This window comes from Cervus elaphus, chromosome 5, assembly GCF_910594005.1.
Source record: "Cervus elaphus chromosome 5, mCerEla1.1, whole genome shotgun sequence".
NCBI lineage: Eukaryota > Metazoa > Chordata > Mammalia > Artiodactyla > Cervidae > Cervus > Cervus elaphus.
The window spans coordinates 2,580,014-2,600,585 of NC_057819.1; the positions used below are offsets into that span (position 1 = coordinate 2,580,014).

The window sequence follows — 20,572 nt, forward strand, 5'->3', positions numbered from 1 at the left end:
TGGGGACCCTCCCGGGATGAGGCCTCCTCAGCCTCCTGGGCTGGAGGTGGGGTCCTGGGCCTTTTCATGCCTCCAGCCCATCAGGGGGAGGAGGGGCCTCATGCAAATCACTTCCCGCCTCTCCCTGCCCAGGTCACCTGAGGTGCCCTCAGCATGTTAGTCCCACGGCATGTTCGTCGTGAAGAAGGCACACTCTGGACTTCGCACAGACCTGGGACAGCACATGGAGGAGATGTGAGTGATGGAAAAGTATCTTTTACCAAATATTCCCCATGACCCTGGTGACCTGGGTCCTCCAGGTCCTCCCTAGAGAGTCTGAGGCTGAAGGAGGAGACGGGGAGTCCTCACCTCCTGCCCACAGTCTCGTCCACCCCACAGCTCCCCCCATCCCTGGGACATTTCTTCTTTCCTCAGTGAAACCCCTGCTGCGCTCTCTGCAGGGTGTTAGCAGCCACTCTCCCTGCAGCAGAGAGCCCACCGGACATCACAGCCCATATGGGGTGTGAGGGGACAGGCGTCTCCCCTGACTCAGCTCCGGTCTCTGTCCCAGGAGCAGCAGTGGGGGAGCAGGCCTGAGGGACTCTCACATGTCGAGTTGCATAGCCAGGCTTGGGGTGACAACCTCCTTTTTTTTTTTAAAGAAGCTTCTATCCTAAGGAATTAATTTTACTTCAGGTTTTGAGGGGACTGTTCACAGCGTCACTATGAAATTGTGACATCCTGGGCAATATCAGATCTAACAGTTCAGGAAAACATGTGTCTCATGATGGAAAATAAAAGTAACAGTGTGTGAACACCTCGGTGCAAACATGAAACGTTTAAAATTTCCTTCATTTGACTTTCTGCTGTGGAGGGTGTAAGAAGATTAAGCAAGAGCATAGACTCTCCGAAATAATTGGGGAAGATGAGGAACAAAATTGGTGCTTATCTCAGTGTGAGATAAAGCTTTTATTTGGTATTCATGTTTTATTCCCCGATAAATGAGCTATTTATTAAAATTCACATGATTATTTTATTTTCTCTATACTTGCTGCTGCTGCTAAGTTGCTTCGGTCGTGTCCGACTCTATGCGACCCCAGAGATGGCAGCCCACCAGGCTCCCCCGTCCCTGGGATTCTCCAGGCAAGAACACTGGAGTGGGTTGCCATTTCCTTCTCCAATGCATGAAAGTGAAAAGTGAAAGTGAAGTTGCTCAGTCTTGTCCGACTCTTAGCAACCCCATGGACTGCAGCCTACCAGGCTCCTCCGTCCATGGGATTTTCCAGGCAAGAGTACTGGAGTGGGTTGCCATTGCCTTCTCCGCTATACATGCTAGAGAGAGTCAACTCATATCACAGAAATATTTGTCTTGAATCTTTTGCCTATTATGAAAATATTTGCTGATACAGTTGGATTAAATGGGTATTTTATATTTATCAAATTCTTTAATTGAAGAGAAATATTAAAAAACATGGAAAAGAAGTTATTAGGGAGGTAAAAACAAAATATCAGTTTCCACATATGTCACTAGACAACATTGAAAAATGAGAAACAATACAGCAAAATAAGAAAGAAATAATTGAAATAATGGCAGAGTTTATTGAAGCAAGTTCATTTCTGTTGTGCGATGTTCATTGCTCTTCGCTTAGACATCAGATCACCTCCAGGACGAGACAGAAGAGCAGGAACTGAGAGGCAAGCCCGTGGCTCTGAGCTGAGAGCTGTCGTGTCCCCTGGGGGCCCCGGTGCAGGAAGGTCACCCTCCAGTGAGGACCCTGCTGCCCACGTGGGCAAGAGCCCCGGGAGGAGGTGCCAGCCACCTGGCCAGGACCCTGAGCTCTCAGGACCGGCCCCACAGCGCCCCCTGCTGGACTCAGACCTCCTCCTCCCGCGCTTCACACCACAGCCTCCTGGAAGGGCTTTCTCACACTTGCAGGAGGGTCATTCTGATGTCACCGCCCAGGGCAGTAGAATGAGCCCCCTCCGTGTAGTTTGTAGTTGGTCATTGATCTCTCCAGGTCACTAATGATCTGCAGACTCATATGGAATGCTAATGTAATTTCAGATTCTCTGATGTCTCCGTTTGCGCTGCCTGGCTCCTGGGGTCACTACCAGAGCACAACAACCTCGAAACAAATTCAAGGCTTCAAAGTCCCAGAGTGTCCATGGGTAATACCTGATCGTGATTCTGTCATGATTCTCCCAGGTTGAAACGTGGTTGATGTTGTGTTTGCAGGGTCTCCAGGAGGCGTCCCAGCCCATCAAATGCCCATCTCTTCTTATTTCTGTCTTTGCCGAGAGAATATGACGTTCTTAGGGAAAACATGTCATTTTCTTGATTATGTCCAGATCCTGACAGTGTTTATTTGTGACTCCAATATATATAAGATGTTTTTAGTCTGGTTTCATAACCTTTCTGTTTAAAATGCTTGATATAAGCGATTATGGCTATAAATAGGAATCTCATCCTTTTTAGGGTTTCCTCTTGTATTGCTCGACTTAGAAACCCTTATGACCTGTTACCTGATCTTCAGTGGATACAGTCCAAGTTCATGTGTTAGACTCCATAGAATTAATAGGGGTGGTTTTACATGGTCTGTGTTGAAAAGAGCGATATTTATCCAGTATCATCTCAAACAAGGGACCAGGGAGGGAAAAGTGAGAGAGGTCATGAGGGAAAAGAGGAGAAAATGAGCAAGTGATGAATCTGGGAGACAGGTCCTAATTGGGAGGGTCTTCCAGTACCTGGCGATGACGGGCTTCTCAGGATACAGTCCCCAGAGAAAGGGAGGCACCCAGCTTCCCTAAGTGTCAGGGTTCAGAGCAGAGCGCAAAGCCGGGAGCAGGAGCGGGATGTGCAGTGCTGGGACAGCCCCCTCCTCCCCCACACTACGGTCTCCAGGGCACAGATGCTGGACTTCTGCTTCTTCATCATCCTGCCAAGTACCTTTGAGGGACCCTGTGTATCTGGGCACAGCGGGATTCTGTTTATACTTGGAGACCAGAGAGGAAATGAGTTATTATCAACGACCCCATAGAGATGGACCAGGTTGACTCTCAAGTTCGGTTCTGGTTCATCACACATGGATGACCAGGGAGCATTTCAGCAGTATCAGGAACTATTTTTGTTTAGTTTTGCTTTTCCCTGAGACTTCACATAAATTGAATGCATAGTTGGGAGTAGATTCATCATGAAACAGAAGGTTTTTCAAGTGTAGTAGGTATTTATGCAAGGTGTGTGACACTTGAAAATTCCCCAAGAAGACGATGACAGGCTGTTTCCTGTCGCACTTTCCCAGCTGCCTGTTCCCTGTCCTCCCTTCAGGACCCGGAAGGATGGAGCCCAGCCCCACGACTGCAGGTCTGCAGGCCCAGGAGGCCCAGGAGGCCCAGGGCAGGCGGGCCACAACCCCATCTTCCTGCACCCCCACCACAGTGAGGCCACGGGCCCTGATGGTCCAGGTCTCTGCAACAGGAGGACCATGAGTGACTGTCCAGTTTGATTTCAGAAAAGATAAAGAAGTGGGACGTGGGACCTGGAAAAAATGTTTCTGCAATTGAGGTGCCATCAGATAATTCATAGACAGAGAACCTGCGGCAGAAGAAAGCATAGCCTGTCTTGAGTGGCAGCCAGGGCCTTCTCTGCTGACGCCTCAGGACTCACCTTGTGTGAGGGCTCAGTGCATTCTGAAGGAAGAAAAATCCCCATATCTTCTCCATCCAGTTACTAGGAGCCTGGAGGACCATGAGTTTTAGAAGATGCCGACCTGTTAGCAGCACCGTGGAAACGAGGAGGGAGCAGGGAGCAGGAGCCAGAGCTCCTGTCAGCATCTGAGCTGAGGACCAGTCCCTGCAGCCTGGGACCCACACTCTGTGGGATGAGAGGATGGAGATGAGGAGGAGCAGGGCTGCGCTGGAGCGTTTCTGCTGAAGACACAGCACCTGCTCTGGGGAATTGACTCCAGAGGCTGAGGGAGGGGCAGGTGGGCTCTGTAGTCAGATGTGTGGGTTCCTGGGATGCCTGCGCTGTCTCGGGTCACAGCACGATCCTGTGTCTCCTCCCTCCCTTCACAGAGGTCTCTGTGCAGAGAAGCCTTCCTTGGAAACCCCGCTATGGACACTTCTCACTGAAACCAGGCTCAGAGCCAAAGTCCGTGGCCCAGCGGGTTTGTCTCACTTCATCATCTGAGCCACTGGGGAACCTACAGCACAGTAATAGTCAGCCTCGGCCTCGGGCTGCAGCCCAGAGACAAGCAGGAGCCCTGCACTGGCCGAGGCGTCTTTGGATCCAGAGAAGCGGCTGGGACCCCAGAGCCCTGGTGCTTTGGGGAGTCTGAGTTGTAGGACAGGAGGTACCGGGGAGGACTCCCTGGCTTTTGCTGGTACCAGGTTCTAGGCAAGCTGCCAACACTGTAGCCACTGCTCAGGGTGCAGGAGAGTCTGGCTGATGCTCCCGGAGACGCGGACAGGGAGGCGGGCTAAGTCAGCACAGGCTGGGAGACCGAGCCTGCAGACACAGACACGGGGAGACGGGGCAGGAGCTGTGGGAAAGGTTCCCGGAGTCTGCGCCCCGGGGGCTGAGGCAGGCCGGGGACCGAGCCCTGGTGCGCGGGGCCGTCACTACCTCTGCAGAGAGAGGGGAGCTCGAGCAGGAGAGGAGTCCAGGCCACGGTGCCCACAGGACCCTGGTCCCCACAGTGGGCTGGGCTGCCCCAGGCTTCCTGTTCTCCCCCAGACTCTGAGAGGAGGGGCTGCCTGGCAAATGGGGTCCACCCAGGTTCCACCCAGCCCCTCCTTGACCCTGGTGCTGGAGCTCAGCTCACGGCCCAGACTGTAAGCGAGGGGGGGCTTCCCCCTTGGCAGCCCCTGGAGGAAGGCCCTGCTGAGACCGCGCTGGTCCCTGCTCAGGTGTCCCTGCAGCCAGAGAGGATGCACTGCTGAGTCCCTCCAGGAGCACAGGCCCGGACCCCAGCTCAGGTTTTGGAGTGAGTGGTGCTCCCTAAGCAGCTGTGTAAGGACCCCAGGGCAGTCCCACATCACCCCCTGCTGGTAACATGTGGAAAAATTTTGCAGAAAAAGGGAATGAAATTCTAAGTTCTCTAAGAAAGTACAACATTTGTTCTAGTAGAGAAAATAGTAAACAGATGAAGATGCTTAGAAGAAACAGAATATTTTGTCGTGGAATTATTCCACAAAAAGACATAATGGATCCTTATTTAGTGTAAATATCTAACAAATTTTAGGAGTTATATGCTTCCCATACATTTGATTTGTATTTTTTTAAGCATTGAAAAAAATGCAAAATTTGTGGTTCTTTGAGAAAGCACTTAAAGTGTTTTACATACAACCCATAAACATAACAGGGAAATTTATAGGACTTCCCTTGTTTTCCTGTGTTTCAGGATCTGCCTGTTGATGAAAGGGACATGGTTTCAGTATCAGGTCCAGGAAGCTCCCACATTCTGCAGAGCAACTCAGCAGGAAAGCAGAACTGCTGAAGCTCCCTGTCCCAAGCAGGTGCTCTGCAACAAGAGAATCCACCCCAGTGAGAAGCCAGTTGAGTGAAATGAAGAGCAGCCGTGCCTCCCACAGCAGGAACACAGCCCAGGAGCAGCGAAGGCCCAGCACAGCCATCAATCAATCAAGTTTAAAGAAAGAACCAGACAACCAAACCAGGAAAAGGGAATACTACAAACCACTATCATTAAATATTGATTCAAATACTCTACACAAAATGAAAAATTAGAAAATAAGAAAAATTCTAATATCTGGTTAAGAAATTGACAGTGTTACCAAATGTTATTTTTTCAAATATATGTTATATTTTATACTAGACTCTCAAACTTAAATTTACAGAGCAATCCAGTTCACACACTCCCAGCTGCCCCAGACCCTGTCAGACTCTTCTCGTCTCTCTGGACCCAGGGCGTTTGCCGAGACCAACCTGGGGGCATCCTCCTTGTCCAAGGCGACTGAGGCTGCCCCAGGGAGCAGCCTGGAGGGAACCTGGTGACCCTGGTGCTTGGTGGGCAGCGGGTCAGTGAAGCCAAGGGGAAGGTGGGGGATCTGCTAGTGCAGGACACCAACGCTCTGTGCCACTGCCAGGGAGGAAATAAAGCTGGCCTGAACAGTTGTTGTAGATTCTGAGGAGGGTGATTTTCGTCTTTTACCCAGTGCAATAATTACCTGGTGGAATAATTCCAGCTCCCAGTGGAGCCTGAATATTACTGCATTCATTGGAAATGATGTGGTAATTCATCTAGCTGGATTGTTTGAGGAAGCAGAAAAAAACATTCAAAAAGGGAAAGGTCTGGAAGGCTGGGACAAAGGCTTCTCACACCTGCCAGAGCTCATATTGTGCTTGATTTTCATCAAACAGCTGGTGGTATCCAGGAACAACAGAGAGGAGAACAAGCAGGAAAAAATTTGGGTACCACAAAAAGGGCATGTGCCCCGTTCATTCTTCCAAAGAGGACGAGAGTGGACTTAGGATTTGTGATCTTGTTTCTGACTTTGATGGCTTTTCTGAGTGGTTCCAAGGTCTGGCTAACCACTACAAATCTATATACCCCACTTCAGAAATAGACATGGAAGACAAATTCCAAAAATTCAAGGGTTATATGGAAAGGGTGAAACCAACTGCAAGATACATGGAGTTTATTTCCTATATGAGGCTTTCCATGGACCATCAAAGAAAATCTTGGTAGAAGGTGCAAATGCAGAACTGCTAGATACTGATTTTGAAATTTCTCCTTTCATAACCTCTTTGAACTGTACAGTTGAAGGTTTTGTACTGACTTGGGTATGCCCCCTTAAAATGCTGGAGAAGTGTATGGAGTTGTGAAAGCTTATACAGCTAGAGTTGGGATTGGTCCCTTTCCTACAGAGCAAGACAATGAAATTGGAGAATTATCACAAACAAGGGATAGAGAGTTTGGTGTAACTACAGGAAGGGAAAGAAGGTGTGTCTAGTTGGAACTTGTTTTGATTAAATATGCTCATATGATTAATGGATTTACTGCATTGGTACCCCAAAATTCTGATATTTTGGACATATTTATGGAAATCAGAGTTGAAGTTGCATACAAGTTAGATGGTAAGATTATAACTCATTTCCCAGTAAACCAACAACCCTTAAATAAATGGACTTAAATGTAAGACCCTCCAGAATGGAACACAGAGATATGAAATGCAAGGACATTTAAGGAACTACCTATTAATGCCCAGAATTGTTCAATTTATTAAAGATGAAGTTCAAATTCCAGTTAAAATGATTTGCTTAGATAAATCCAGAGTCTATGATTTAACTCTTTTAAGGATTTCCAGTGATACAAGAAGCATTCCTGGAGAGGTGGGGAAAGGGCTTTCTTAAATATTTCATTTATGATCTAAGAATTCCAAGAATAAAGACATTGAAGTGAGGTTTAGCCCCTACAGTTGTTTCCAGTCTTTCAAGATGGATGGCTGGTGTGGAGATACATTTTGGCAATTTGCAGTGTCAGCTGCCTTAGCAGCCATGATTGCCAAATCATTTGTTGTTCCTCCTGCTTATGGTGCCATATTTTCTTTTAATTTTAGTAATAATACAATCAATGTTGTTTGAAATCAGATAGAACGATCTCTGTTCATTTCCAAGGCAAACCATTCAATATCACAGTAATCCAAGTCTATACCCTGACCAGTAATGCTGAAGAAGCTGAAGTTGAAGGGGCCTATGAAGACCTAGAAGACCTTCTAGAACTAACACCCAGAAAAGATGTCTTTTTCAATATAGAGGACTGGATTGCAAAAGTAGGAAGTCAAGAAATACCTGAAGTAACAGGCAAATTTGGCCTTGGAGTACAGAATGAAGCATGGCAAAGCCTAATGGAATTTTGCCAAGAGAATGCACTGGTCATGGCAAACACCCTCTTCCAACAACACAAGAGAAACCTCCACACATGGTCATCACCAGATGGTCAATATCAAAATCAGATTGATTATATTCTTTGCAGCTAAAGATGGAGAAGTTCTATACAGTCAGCAGAAACAAGACCAGAAGCTGACTGTGGCTCAAATCATGAACTCCTGATTGCCAAATTCAGACTTAAATGGAAGAAAGTAGGGAAAACCACGAGACCATTCACTTATGACGAAAGTGACAAATAGATTCAAGGGATTAGATCTGATAGACAGAGTGCCTGAAGAACTATGGATGGAGGTTTGTGACCTTATACAGGAGGCAGGGATCAAGACCATCCCCAAGAAAAAGTAATGCAAAAAGGCAAATGGTTGTCTGAGGAGGCCTTACAAACAGCTGTGAAAAGAAGAGAAGCAAGAGGCAAAGCAGAAAAGGAAAGATATACCCATTTGAACGTGGAGTTCCAAAGAATAGCAAGGAGAGATAAGAAAGCCTTCCTCAGTGATCAATGTAAAGAAATAGAGGAAAACAATAGAATGGGAAAGACTAGAGATCTCTTCAAGAAAATTAGAGATACCAAGGGAATATTTCATCCAAATATGGGCACAATAAAGGACAGAAATATTATGGACCTAACAGAAGCAGAAGATATTAAGAAGAGCTGGCAAGAATACACAGAAGAACTGTACAAAAAAGATCCTCATAACCCAGATAATCACGATGGTATGATGATTCACCTCGAGCCAGATCCTGGAATGTGAAGTCAAGTGGGCCTTAGGAAACTAGGGATTACTGAGGTGAAATATGACAAAAACTATGGCGTTCAGAGGTAAAATCTGACAGAAACTAGGGGATTCTGAGGAAAAATCTGACAGAAACTCGAGGTGACGGGGTCTGAGGAAAAGTCAGACAGAAACTAGGGATTACTGAGATCAAATCTGACAGAAACTAGCGGGTTCCGAGGTAGAACCTGAGAGAAACTAGGGTTTCCTGAAGTGATAACTGACAAAAATTACGAGCTTCTGAGGCAAAATCTGACAAAAGCTAGGGGTTCTGAGGTAAATCTGACAGAAACTAGGGGGTTGTGTGGTTAAAAATCTGACAGAAACTAGGCAGTTCTGAGGGGAAATTTGACAGAAATTAAGGAATACTGAGGTAAAATTTAACAGAAACTATAGTCTTCTGAGGTAAAATCTGGCAGAAACTAGGGCATTCTGTGGTGAAATCTGAAAGAACTAGGGGGTTCTGAGGTAAAATATGACAGAAACTAGGGATTTCCTAGGTAAAATTTGACAGAAATGAAGGGGTTCTGAGGTAATATCTAACAGAAACTAGGGATTACTGAGGTGAACTGTGACAGAAAATAAGGGCTTCTGAGGTGAAATCTGACAGAAACTAGGGGGTTCAGAGGTAAAATCTGACAGAAACTAGGAGGTTTTGAGGTAAAATTTGACAGAAAATAGGGACTCCTGAGGTAAAATCTGTGAGAAAGTAGGGGGGTTGTGAGGTAAGACTTGACAGAAACTAAGGGGTTCTGTGGTAAAATCTGAGAGAAACTAGGTTCTCCTTAGGTAAATCTGACAGAATATAATGGGTTTTGTGGTAAAATCTGACATAAACTAGGGGCTTCTGACATAAAATCTGACAAAAACTAGGGGGTTCTTAGGTAAAATATGACAGAATTACATGCTCCAGAGGTAAAATCAGATAGAAACTAGATGGCACTGAGGTATAGTGTGAGAGAAACTAGGGACTCTTTTGGTAAAATCTGACAGAAACTAGGGGGTTCTTAGGTAAAATCTGACAGAAATCAGGGGATATGGAGGTAAAATGTTACAGAAACTGGAGTCTTCTGAGGTAAAAACTAGGTAGAAACTAGGGTGTACTAAGGTAAAATGTGACAGAAACTAGGGGCTTCTGATGGAAAATCTGACAGAAGTCAGGGGCTTCTAGGGTAAAATCTGACAGAAACTAGGTTGGTTATGTGGTAAAATCTGACAGAAACTAGGGGCTCCTGAGGTAAAATCTGTGAGAAACCAGGGGGATTCTGGGGTAAACACTGACAGAAACTGAGGGGTTCTGTGGTAAAATCTGACAGAAATCAGATGACTCTGTGGTAAAATCAGACAGAAACTAGGTGGTTCTGAGGTAAAATCTGATAGAATTACAGGCTCCAGAGGTAAGATCTGATAGAAACTAAGTGATACTGAGCTATAATCTGAGAGAAACTAGGGACTCCTTTGGTACAATCTGACAGAAACTAGGGGGTTCTGACATAAAATCTGAGAGAATCTAGGGAGTCTCTGAAGTAACATCTGGCAGAAACTAAGGGATTCTATAGTAAAATCTGACAGAAACTAGGTTCTCCTTAGGTAAAATCTGACAGAAACTAGGTGGTTCCGTGGTAAAATCAGACAGAAATTAGGGGGTTCTGAGGTAAAATCTGATAGAAACTAGGTGGTTCTGAAGTAAAATTTGACAGAATTACAGGCTCCGGAGGTAAAATCTGATAGAAACGAGGCAATACTTAAGTATAGTCTGACAGAAACTAGGGACTCCTTCGTCAAAATCTCGCAGAAACTAAGGGCTCCAAGGTTACATCTGACAGAAACTAGAGACCCCTTAGGTAAAATCTGACAGAAACTAGGGCATTCTGATGTGAAATTGACAGAAACTGGTCAATGGTTGTCTGAGGTAAAATCAGACAGAAAGTGGGATTCTGTTGTAAAATCTGACAGAAACTAGGGGGTCTGAGGTAATATCTGACAGAAACTGGGAAGTTCTGAGGTACAATCTGACAGAAACTAGGATGTTCTCAAGTAAAATCTGAGAGAGTGAAGAGGTTCTGAAGTAAAATCTGAAAGAAACCAGGGACTCAGAGATAAAATCTAACAGGAACTAGGAGATTATGAGTGAAAATCTGACAAAAAGATGGAGGTTCTGAAGCAAAATTTCAGAAAATATGAGGTTCTTAGGTAAATTACAGAAACTAGGAGATTCTGAGGTTAAATCTGATGAAAACTAGGAAGTTCTGATTGAAAAACTGACAAAAAGAAGGAGGTTCTCAGCTAAAATCTTAGAGGACATCCAGAGTCTTCCTGTGACCCCAAAAGGTACAGGCCTACCAGGAAGCCACACAGCTGAGGACAGAGACCTCATGCCCCTCCCTCTATGTCTGAAGTAAATTCATCATAGCAGTTGCTGTATCTGAACTAATGATCCCAGCGTTGTTAACTCGAAGCCCACTCTGCTCATCACATGACAGGCCAATGAATTGGAGGAGATGTGTTGTGGCAAGGAATATGACTTTATTCAGAATGCTGGCTCACTGAGATGACATATTAAGTCTCAAAATAGCCAACTCCTAGGGTTCAGAAGGCCAGGTTCGTTTATATTACCAGAGAGTGACGTGGTGTAGAAATACAGTCAAAAGGCCAAATAGAGAGGGATAGGCTATGAGGAAGCAAAGTAAACAGGGCCACCAGTCTTTAAAACATCTTAATGAAGGGCCAGCCTTTGGAAGGAATGTGTTAATCTCTTCTCTTTACAGGTGAGCGAGGTCACATTATGTCTCATAATAAAGACACTTCAGTTTAGCAATCAGGCAGAGGAGTAGGGACTTCTGATTGTCACTTTTCAGTCAATAAATCCTGTCTAATTCTTTGAGAATCCAGCACGCTGGACAAAAGACTGCAGCACGCCGGACCAAAGACTGCAGCACGCCAGCTTCCCTGTCCATAGCCAACTCACGGAGCTTGCTCAAACTCATGTCCTTCAAGTCAGTGAGGATATCAAACCATTTCATCCTCTGTCATCCCCTTCTCCTCCTGCCCTCAATCTTTCCCAGCATTGGGGTCTTTTCCAATGAGTTGACTCTTTGCATCAGGTGGCCAAAGTATTGGAGATTCAGCTTCAGCATCAGTCCTTCCAATGATTATTCAGGATTCCATTCCTTTAGGATTGACTGGTTTGATCTCTTTGATGTCCAAGGGACCCTCAAGAGTCTTCTCCAGCACCACAGTTCAAAAACATTAATTCTTTGGCCCTCAAACTTCTTTATGGCCCAAATCTCACATGTGTGCATGACTACTGGAAGAACCATAGCTTTGTCTATGGGAACCTTTGTCAGCAGGTGATGTCTCTGCTTTTTAATATGCTGTCTAGCTTGGTCGTAGCTTTTCTTCCAAGGAGCAAGCTTCTTTTACTTTCCTGGCTGCAGTCACTGTCCACAGTGAATTTGGAGCTCAAGAAAATAAAATCTGCCACTGTTTTCACTTTTCCCTCTTCTGATTCCATAAAGTGATAGGATGAGATGCCATGATCTTCATTTTCTGAAAATTGAGTTTTAAACAAGCCTTTTCACTCTGCTCTTTCACTCTCATCAACAGGATCTTCACTTTCAGCCGTGAGGGTGATATCATTTGCATATCTGAGGTTGTTGATATTTCTCCCAGCAGTCTTGATCCCAGCTTATGATTCATCCAGCCCATGATGGGCCCGTCATTTCCATGATGTACTCTGCATATACATTAAATAAGCAAGGTGACAACATACAGCCTTGATGTACTTTTTTGCCCCATTTCGAACCAGTTCTTTGTTTCATATCCAGTTCTAACTGTTGCTTCTTGTCCTGCATGCAGGTTTCCCAGGAGGGAAGTAAGTTGACTGCTATCCCCATCTCTGTAGGAATTTCTCACAATTTAGTTTAAATAAATCACAATTTAGTTTATTGTGATTCACACAGTCAAAGGTTTTAGCCAAAGAATTGATGCTTTTGAACTGTGGTGTTGGAGAAGACTCCTGAGAGTCCCTTGGACTACAAGGAGGTCCAACCAGTCCATCCTAAACGAGATGTTCGTTGGAAGGACTGATACTGAAGCTGAAACTCCAATACTTTGGCCACCTGATGCGAAGAGCTGACTCATTTGAAAAGACCCTGATGCTGGGAAAGATTGAGGGTGGGAGGAGTAGGGGATGACAGAGGATGAGATGGTTGGATGGCATCACCAACTCAATGGACATGGGTTTGGGTGGACTTCGGGAGTTGGTGATGGACAGGGAGGCCTGGTGTGCTGCAGTTCATGGGGTTGCAGAGAGTCGGACACGACTGAGCGACTGAACTGAATGAAGCAGAAGTAGATGTTTTTCTGGAATTATCTTGCTTTTTCTATAATCCAACAAATGTGGACAATTGGATCAGTGATTCCTGTGCTTTTTCTAAATCCAGCTTATACATCTGGAGTTCTCAGTTCAAATATTGTTGAAGCCTAGTTTGAAGGATCTTGAGGATTTCCTTGCTAGCATGTGAAATGAGCGCAATTGTACAGTAGCTCCTCCAAATAAAACACAAATGTCAGTGAAAACAATATTCCCTTACTCACACCCTAAAATCCTCTTTAACTAACTTTTCAAACCAGTAATGGTGCATGTTTTTCTACAGCCTCAGATTCACTCACAATGAAGCTGACCACATGTTTTGGGCCTTGTGCAGGTCCTGGCTGTATCACTGACATTATTATGTTTAATCTGTCAACTAAAAAGGATGCACAGCTTGAGAGTTGCGAGTTAAGTTTTATTTAGTGCAAAATGAGGACTGCAGCCCAGGAGGCACCATCTCAGATAGCTCTGAGTGACTGCTCCAAAGTGGCAGGGGGGAAAGTCAGTATAAAAGGTTTTGGTGACAGGGGAGCGCAATACCATTAAGCACTCATTTTACAAAAGGTTTTTTGCTAGTCGTGAGGATCTGATGTTACTATGAAAGGATTTAGTGCTTCTCTAGATATGAATCAAAGCAAATTGGAAGTGGTCAAACAGAAAATGGCAACAGTGAACATAGACATGTTAGCAATCAGTGAACTAAAATGGACTGGAACGGGTGAATTTAACTCAGATGACCATTATATCTACTACTGTGGGCAAGACTCCCTTAGAAGAAATGGAGTAGCCATCATAGTCAACAAAAGATTCCGAAATGCAATACTTGGATGCAGTCTCAAAAATGACAAAATGATCTCTGTTCATTTCCAAGGCAAACCATTCAATATCACAGTAATCTAAGTCTATGCCCTGACCAGTAATGCTGAAGAAGCTGAAGTTGAATGGTTCTATGAAGACTTAGAAGACCTTCTAGAACTAACACCCAAAAGAATGCACGGGTGTGGCTGCAGCCAAGCTGTCCCCTCGCTGACAGCATGGTTAATGTTTCCAGCACAAGTGAGTGTGGCCATCTGTCCTAGGATGTAGTCACTGAATGTGGCTGAATCAACCCTGCCAGAGCCATGGTCATTGTGAGGGGCCAGAGAGGAGGCTGAGCGCAGGACCCACTCCCTGTGCAGGAGAAGTGAGGAGCAGAATGGGGGCCTCATAGGTGAGCTCACCCAGACCTCCCACCTCAGCCCCTGAGCTTCAGGACAGAGAGACACTGTGACTCTCGTATGGGGACATGGACCTTCTCTTTCCTTTGAGACCCTGGGCTCCTGAATCTTCCCAGGGCCCTTCCCCTGTCCCCCCATCCAGTCACCTGTGCAGAGAGTGACCAGGGTGAGGAGCAGAGGGGACCAGGCCATGGTGGACATGGTCAGGGCATCCTGCCATCTGTGGCCCCACAGCTGAGCAGAGCGTCCCACACCGCTCCTTCCCCTCTTCATACTCTGAGAGGGGGAGGGTCCTTTCATGCAAATGACCCCCCTCCCCCCGCCCCCCCCCACCCCGAGCTCTCTGATCCCTCCCTGGGCCCTGGTTCCTGTGCTTGTGCTGGAGGGTGGCTAAGGGGCGAGCAGGGTCGGGGCTGTGGGCGGCCCATGGGTGGGAGGTCACAGCTGGGAGCCCTGAGCAGAAGCCCCTGGGCAGTGCCAGGGGCCTGTTTCCCAACTCTCAACCCCAGACCCACAGCAACGGGCGACCAGCTCCCCCTGGTGTCCAGGCCCAGACACACATCCTGTGACCTAGTGATCAGAGCCTCTCGGGGACAACTCCTGCCCCCTGCTCTGTGCACTGTCCCCTCCTTAGGGCCAGATCAGGCGCCCCTCATGTGTTCCCTGTGACCTCAAGGCTGTCTGAGGGCTCACCTCAGACCACTCAGGCAAGTCTGTCCACAGCGCCCTAGGCTGCCCAGAGGTCAGGACTCAGGGGTTGTCTGGGACACAAATTTGTTTAAATCAGGATCGAGTCAGGGTCGTCCAGGACAACCCCATGGATGTAGCTCCCTGGCTGCGCAGGGCATTGGATTCTTTCCTCTTCTGTTAGAAGTTAACTAGTATGTCTTACATGCGCACACACACACACACACACACACACACAACACTCAAGGTCCTTTCCAAGGGACAATGTCATTTTGTTCTTAAATATACTCCCTGACCCAACTGTACTGTTTTGCTGTCTCCTCTTTCCTATGTGAGCTACATAAAATATATCCCAGCTTTCCCTCTGTATCTGCTTGGGAGGCAGAAGCTGTCTTCATTAGTCAGGCTTACTCTGCCCCCAGCTCCCAGGACACAGAGGAGAAGGTGACCTTGGTAGCACCGCCTGTGACCAGGTGCCTGTATCATACTCACTCTCCTGGTCTTCCCCTCCCATCCTAGGACAGGAGCCCAGAGTCATCAAGGAAATTGAGTGGCTGCATCTGGAGCCAGAGGAAAAATCGTGGATCCTGAGGGTTGGGGACCCGCAGACATCAGGGCTTGGGTTTTCTATGGGACCTGTTGGTGTCTGGGCACATCACATCTCCAGTTTTGTTGCCCTTTCCAGGACAAGAGAACCTGATCGCTAAACTGGATAATGGGCCTAGCTGAGGCAGCACAGACTGTGCAAGGGACCCTGGTGGGGAACAGGTGGCACGTCACTGCTGCAGAGCCTGACACTGACAAGACCCCTGCGTGGTGACGGAACTAGTGTCCCTCCTTGTGACATCGGAGGGTTCTGCCCTGTCTGCTCACACCCCCACCACCTTCTCAAGAGATAACACGTAGAAGGAAGCAGCATCATCAGTAATGAAGTGCTTTACAATCTGGCTAATCACTGCTGACATTTCACCTCAGCGTGTCTTGTCAGAAAAAGTTTACCCCTTGTTTGAATTTTCTTATACGTTCCTGGCTAAATTTTTACTGTTTTCCTACTGACACGGTCAAAGTGTATGCTATCTTTTATTTGGCTGGTACCAGAATACCTTACACTTTGAACTACTTATAAACTTATATAATTTTAAAAGTATATACTGTTTTAGATAATTGTGACCCTGAATGTTTTTGAAGGAGTACGTCAAGGCTGTATATTGTCACCCTGCTTATTTAGCTTATATGCAGAGTGTATCATGAGAAACGCTGAGCTGCAGGAAGCACAAGCTGGAATCAAGACTGCTGGGAGAAATATCAATAACCTCAGATATGCAGATGACACCACCCTTATGGCAGAAAGTGAAGAAAAACTAAAGAGCCTCTTGATGAAAGTGAAAGAGTAGAGTGGAAAAAGTTGGCTTAAAGCTCAACATTCAGAAAACTAAGATCATGGCATCTGGTCCCATCACTTCATGGCAAATAGATGGGGGAACAGTGGAAACAGTGGCTGACTTTATTTTTCTTGCCTCCAAAATCACTGCAGATGGTGATTGCAGTGATGAAATTAAAAGGCACTTCCTTCTTGAAAGGAAAGTTATAACCAACCTAGATAGCATATTAAAAAGCAGAGACACTACTTTGTCAACAAAAGTCTGTCTAGTCAAGGCTATGGCTTTTCCAGTGGTCATGTATGGATGTGAGAGTTGGAGTATAAAGAAAGCTGAGCGCCGAAGAATTGATGCTTTTGAACTATGGTGTTGGAGGAGACTCTTGAAAGTCCCTTGGACTGCAAGGAGATCCAACCAGTCCTTCCTAAAGGAGATCAGTTCTGGGTGTTCATTGGAAGGACTGATGATGAAGCTGAAACTCCAGTACTTTGACCACCTGATGCAAAGAGCTGACTCATTTGAAAAGACCCTGATGCTAGGAAAGATTGAAGGTGGGAAGAGAAGGGGACGACAGAGGATGAGATGGTTGGATGGCATCACCAACTCAAAGGACATGGTGTGGGTGGACTCTGGCAGTTGGTGATGGACAGGGAGGCCTGGCATGCTGCGGTTCAAGGGGTCACAAAGAGTCAGACACAACTTAGTGACTGAACTGAACTGAACTAAAATGTCCCACTCTTGCAACCCAGGTGGTCTGTAACCCTCCGGGCTCCTCTGTCCAGGGGATTCTCCAGGCAAGAACACTGGAGTGGGTTGCCACTTTCTACTCCAGGAGATCTTCCAGACCCAAGAATCAAACCTGGGTCTCCTGCATTGCAGGCAGATTTCTGAATTGCAGGAAGATTCCTTTCCAACTGAGCTATGACGGAAGCCCCTCTTTGTTCTCGTAACTGTATTTTTTCCATTTATTTCCTTTTCCCTTTTCCCCAAAAGTGCTTGTACTTGCTCACCAAATAGATTTGATGGTTGTTCACTAAAAATATCTGTCACCTGATTTCATCATCCGAGTCATCTCAGCATTGATGCCTCTGAGTCTCTTTACCCATCATTACTTATTTTTTTGGTTGTTGATATCAGTGATTTTTTTTTTTACTAGATATTGGACTTTGGGGAGATTACATGAAGAAACTGTGATTCCAATTTCCTGTTCCTTTTATCTGGAGATTGTCCTGCAGCAGAAGGTAAGGGGTGTGTGTTCACCGACCGGTGACCCAGCAAGAGGGGCACTGACCCCAGTTCTCTGAGCTGCTGACTCTGACCTGGGGACGTGGGGCAACGACTGTCAGCAGCTCCTTCCATCCGGGTGGGTGTGAAACCACGCTCTGCTGGGCTGCTGCCCTCAGGGAGGGGAGTCAGGCTGAGGGGGCTGCTATGCTGCAGTGGGTCGGCTCAGACCCTGAGCTCCCTGGCTTCAGTCACCAGAGAGGGAGCGGGTGACTGCAGGGCCAACCGCCTGTGCCCACCTGGTATTCAGCACTGTTGACCTGGGGGGGGGGGGCGGGGGTCAGGCTCATGTCCTCACTGGCCCCACAGTCACAAGCAGGGGACAGGAGCGCAGACATGCTTCCCTTATCCCTGGGGTTCTGCTCAGTCACCTGCAAATGGGGACTTGGACTTGGTGACTGAACAGATCTGCGTGCCAAGCAGATCCACTCATTATCTGCAGTAGTAACGGGAACAAGGCTTTGAGGAGCTGCAGCTTCAAAACACAAGCTCACCAGGACTCAATGACACAGTGGATATAAAGTGGCATAAAGCAGAAGGTGACCTCGGAAACTTTTACTGGTTTTGGACTGAGGGAAATGTTAAATTACACACATAGATAGAAATAGGTTAGTACTAATATAAAGTATCTTAACAGACCCAAGGTCAGGATTGATAAATACTAATTACTTTCCAAATTTGCTTTATTATTATTATTTGTAATTATCATCTCTGTGTTTAGCACCCAATTGTACTTGACCCAGAGTTGCCTACCTGAACCCCATCTGACCAGTCCAAGGTTACCAGACAAACATAGACCCTTCTCCCAGATAGGACATCCCTGGGGCTTATAGAATGCTTCCCAGGGCCAAAATCAAAGGCCAGCCTCATGTCTAGTGATGAGAATGATTCTTCACACTGTGGTTCAGGGATTCCTATTTACATCCAGAGGGTGTGAGCCTGGGGGACAGTCTGTCACCTCGTGATTCTCAGGGGATCCATGGAGTTGACACAGAGTGGACGTGAGACCAGCATGGAGGCGGCCCTCAGACAGATCCCATCACAGGATGTGCTGAGCCCCCAGCTCCTGACCCTCCAATGTGGGGAGGAAGTAATCCAGTCCTTCCACTGCTGCTGGACACCCATCATCACAAAGAGCCATCAGCCACCAGGAGGTTTTTGTTGCATTTCCCCACAGCCCTGGGCACCGTGGGAACACTGAGGCTACAGTCACATGATGAACATTAATAGTCAGCCTCGTCCTCAGCCTGCAGCTCAGAGATGGTCAGCGAGGCGGTGGAGCCAGAACAGGAGCCGGAGAACCGGGCTAGGATGCCTGAGGGCCGAGAACTTCCCAGCATCACGGTTTGGGGACAGCACCTGGGTGGTGTTGGCACCAGCCCACACCATAGAATCCAACATTGTTGCTGCTGCCAGTGCAGGTGAGGGTGACCGACTGACCCAGAGACCGTGACACGGAGGCCTCATGGGTCAGCCCGGATTGTGCCCAGGACCCTGCAGAAAGGAAAGAAAGACACGGGACGGTGGGGCTGGGTCCCGCAGCACCGCCTGGGCTCCAGGGGCAAAGAACAGAGCCCTGGGTCCCCCTGGGGCCACGTCCCCAAACCCCGAGGATCCAGTTACCTGCACAGTGGGCGAGGAGGCTGAGGAGGACAGGGGTCCAGGCCATGGTGGGGACGCTCCCTGAGTCCCTTCTTCTAGTCTCTCAGCAGACACAGCCCCTCTGGGCTCCTTCATCCCTCCCACACCCTGAGAAGGCAGGGTCCCCATGCAAATCGGTGCCTCCCATAACTGTCCCACCTGCCTTGTCCTCTGAGTCTGCCCACCTGCTGGGTGTGGGTCCTGTTGTGGGTGGGGCTGGCCTGGCCTGGTCAGGGACCCCCCGGGGACCCCAGGAAGCCTGGGTCAGAGAATGGTTCTGCAGCTGGGAGCACAGCCCCAGCCCCTCCAGAGCCGCCCTCCAGCGCCCTCTGCTGTCCCAGGAGGGGCTACCCCACTCTGAGGGGAGATGCCAGGATCCCAGAGGGAGGCAGGCTCCTCCCACCCGGGCTGCAGGCCCCGCCCCCGAGGGCCCAATCAGGCCTCAGTGTCCAGCTGAGGGGGACCCTGCCTTCTCAGGGTGTGGGAGGGATGAAGGAGCCCAGAGGGGCTGTGTCTGCTGAGAGACTAGAAGAAGGGACTCAGGGAGCGTCCCCACCATGGCCTGGACCCCTGTCCTCCTCAGCCTCCTCGCCCACTGTGCAGGTAACTGGATCCTCGGGGTTTGGGGACGTGGCCCCAGGGGGACCCAGGGCTCTGTTCTTTGCCCCTGGAGCCCAGGCGGTGCTGCGGGACCCAGCCCCACCGTCCCGTCCAGCACCTCAGCCTTGGTGCTTAGCGCCCCCCTCAGTGTAAGGAGACGAGGGGTCCACCTGAGGAGGACTAGTAGGGAGGGAACATCACCCAGGGCAGAAGTGAAAGGAAGTCCCCGCCCTCTGGGGTATGCAGTGAACTAACTCAGGAAGCTCCAGGGCGGCATGGACGCTGAGTTCCTGGGTTCGGATTCTCAGAAGCAGAAAACCAGGCCCCAAATAAAGGATGTTCGTGGTCACCGGGCAGAGATGAAGACTCAGGTGGAGAAGCTCTGAGGGCGGGTGCTGGGGCCCTGCTCTCCTTGCCCACTGGCCTCGCGGCCCGCCTCCCACCCCGTCTTTGTCACCAGTTCTGCAGGAGCACTTCCTGGGGGAGCAGGAGAAGGAACCGCTCAGTTGAGCCCAGGTCTTTCGCCCTCACCGGGGTTGAAGTCCGCCCAAGGCTCTCTCAGGGTGGACCCGTGCCCCCCACCTCCCCGCCGCTCACCAGCCTCCTCCACAGCCGGCTCCTCACCGTGTCGGGCTCCTGGTTGCCTTCCACAAGCAGCTGCAGACTCCGCGACTGGGTGTCTGTAACTCACGAGTCTGATGCCAAACCATGAAGTGTGACCTCACACA

At 48.1% G+C, this 20,572-nt stretch overlaps 1 pseudogene; it reads left to right on the top strand.

Moving 5' to 3' along the window:
- The first annotated feature begins 169 nt into the window (after window positions 1-169).
- LOC122695679 lies at window positions 170-19,997 on the top strand (annotated as a pseudogene).
- Window positions 19,998-20,572: the final 575 nt, after the last annotated feature.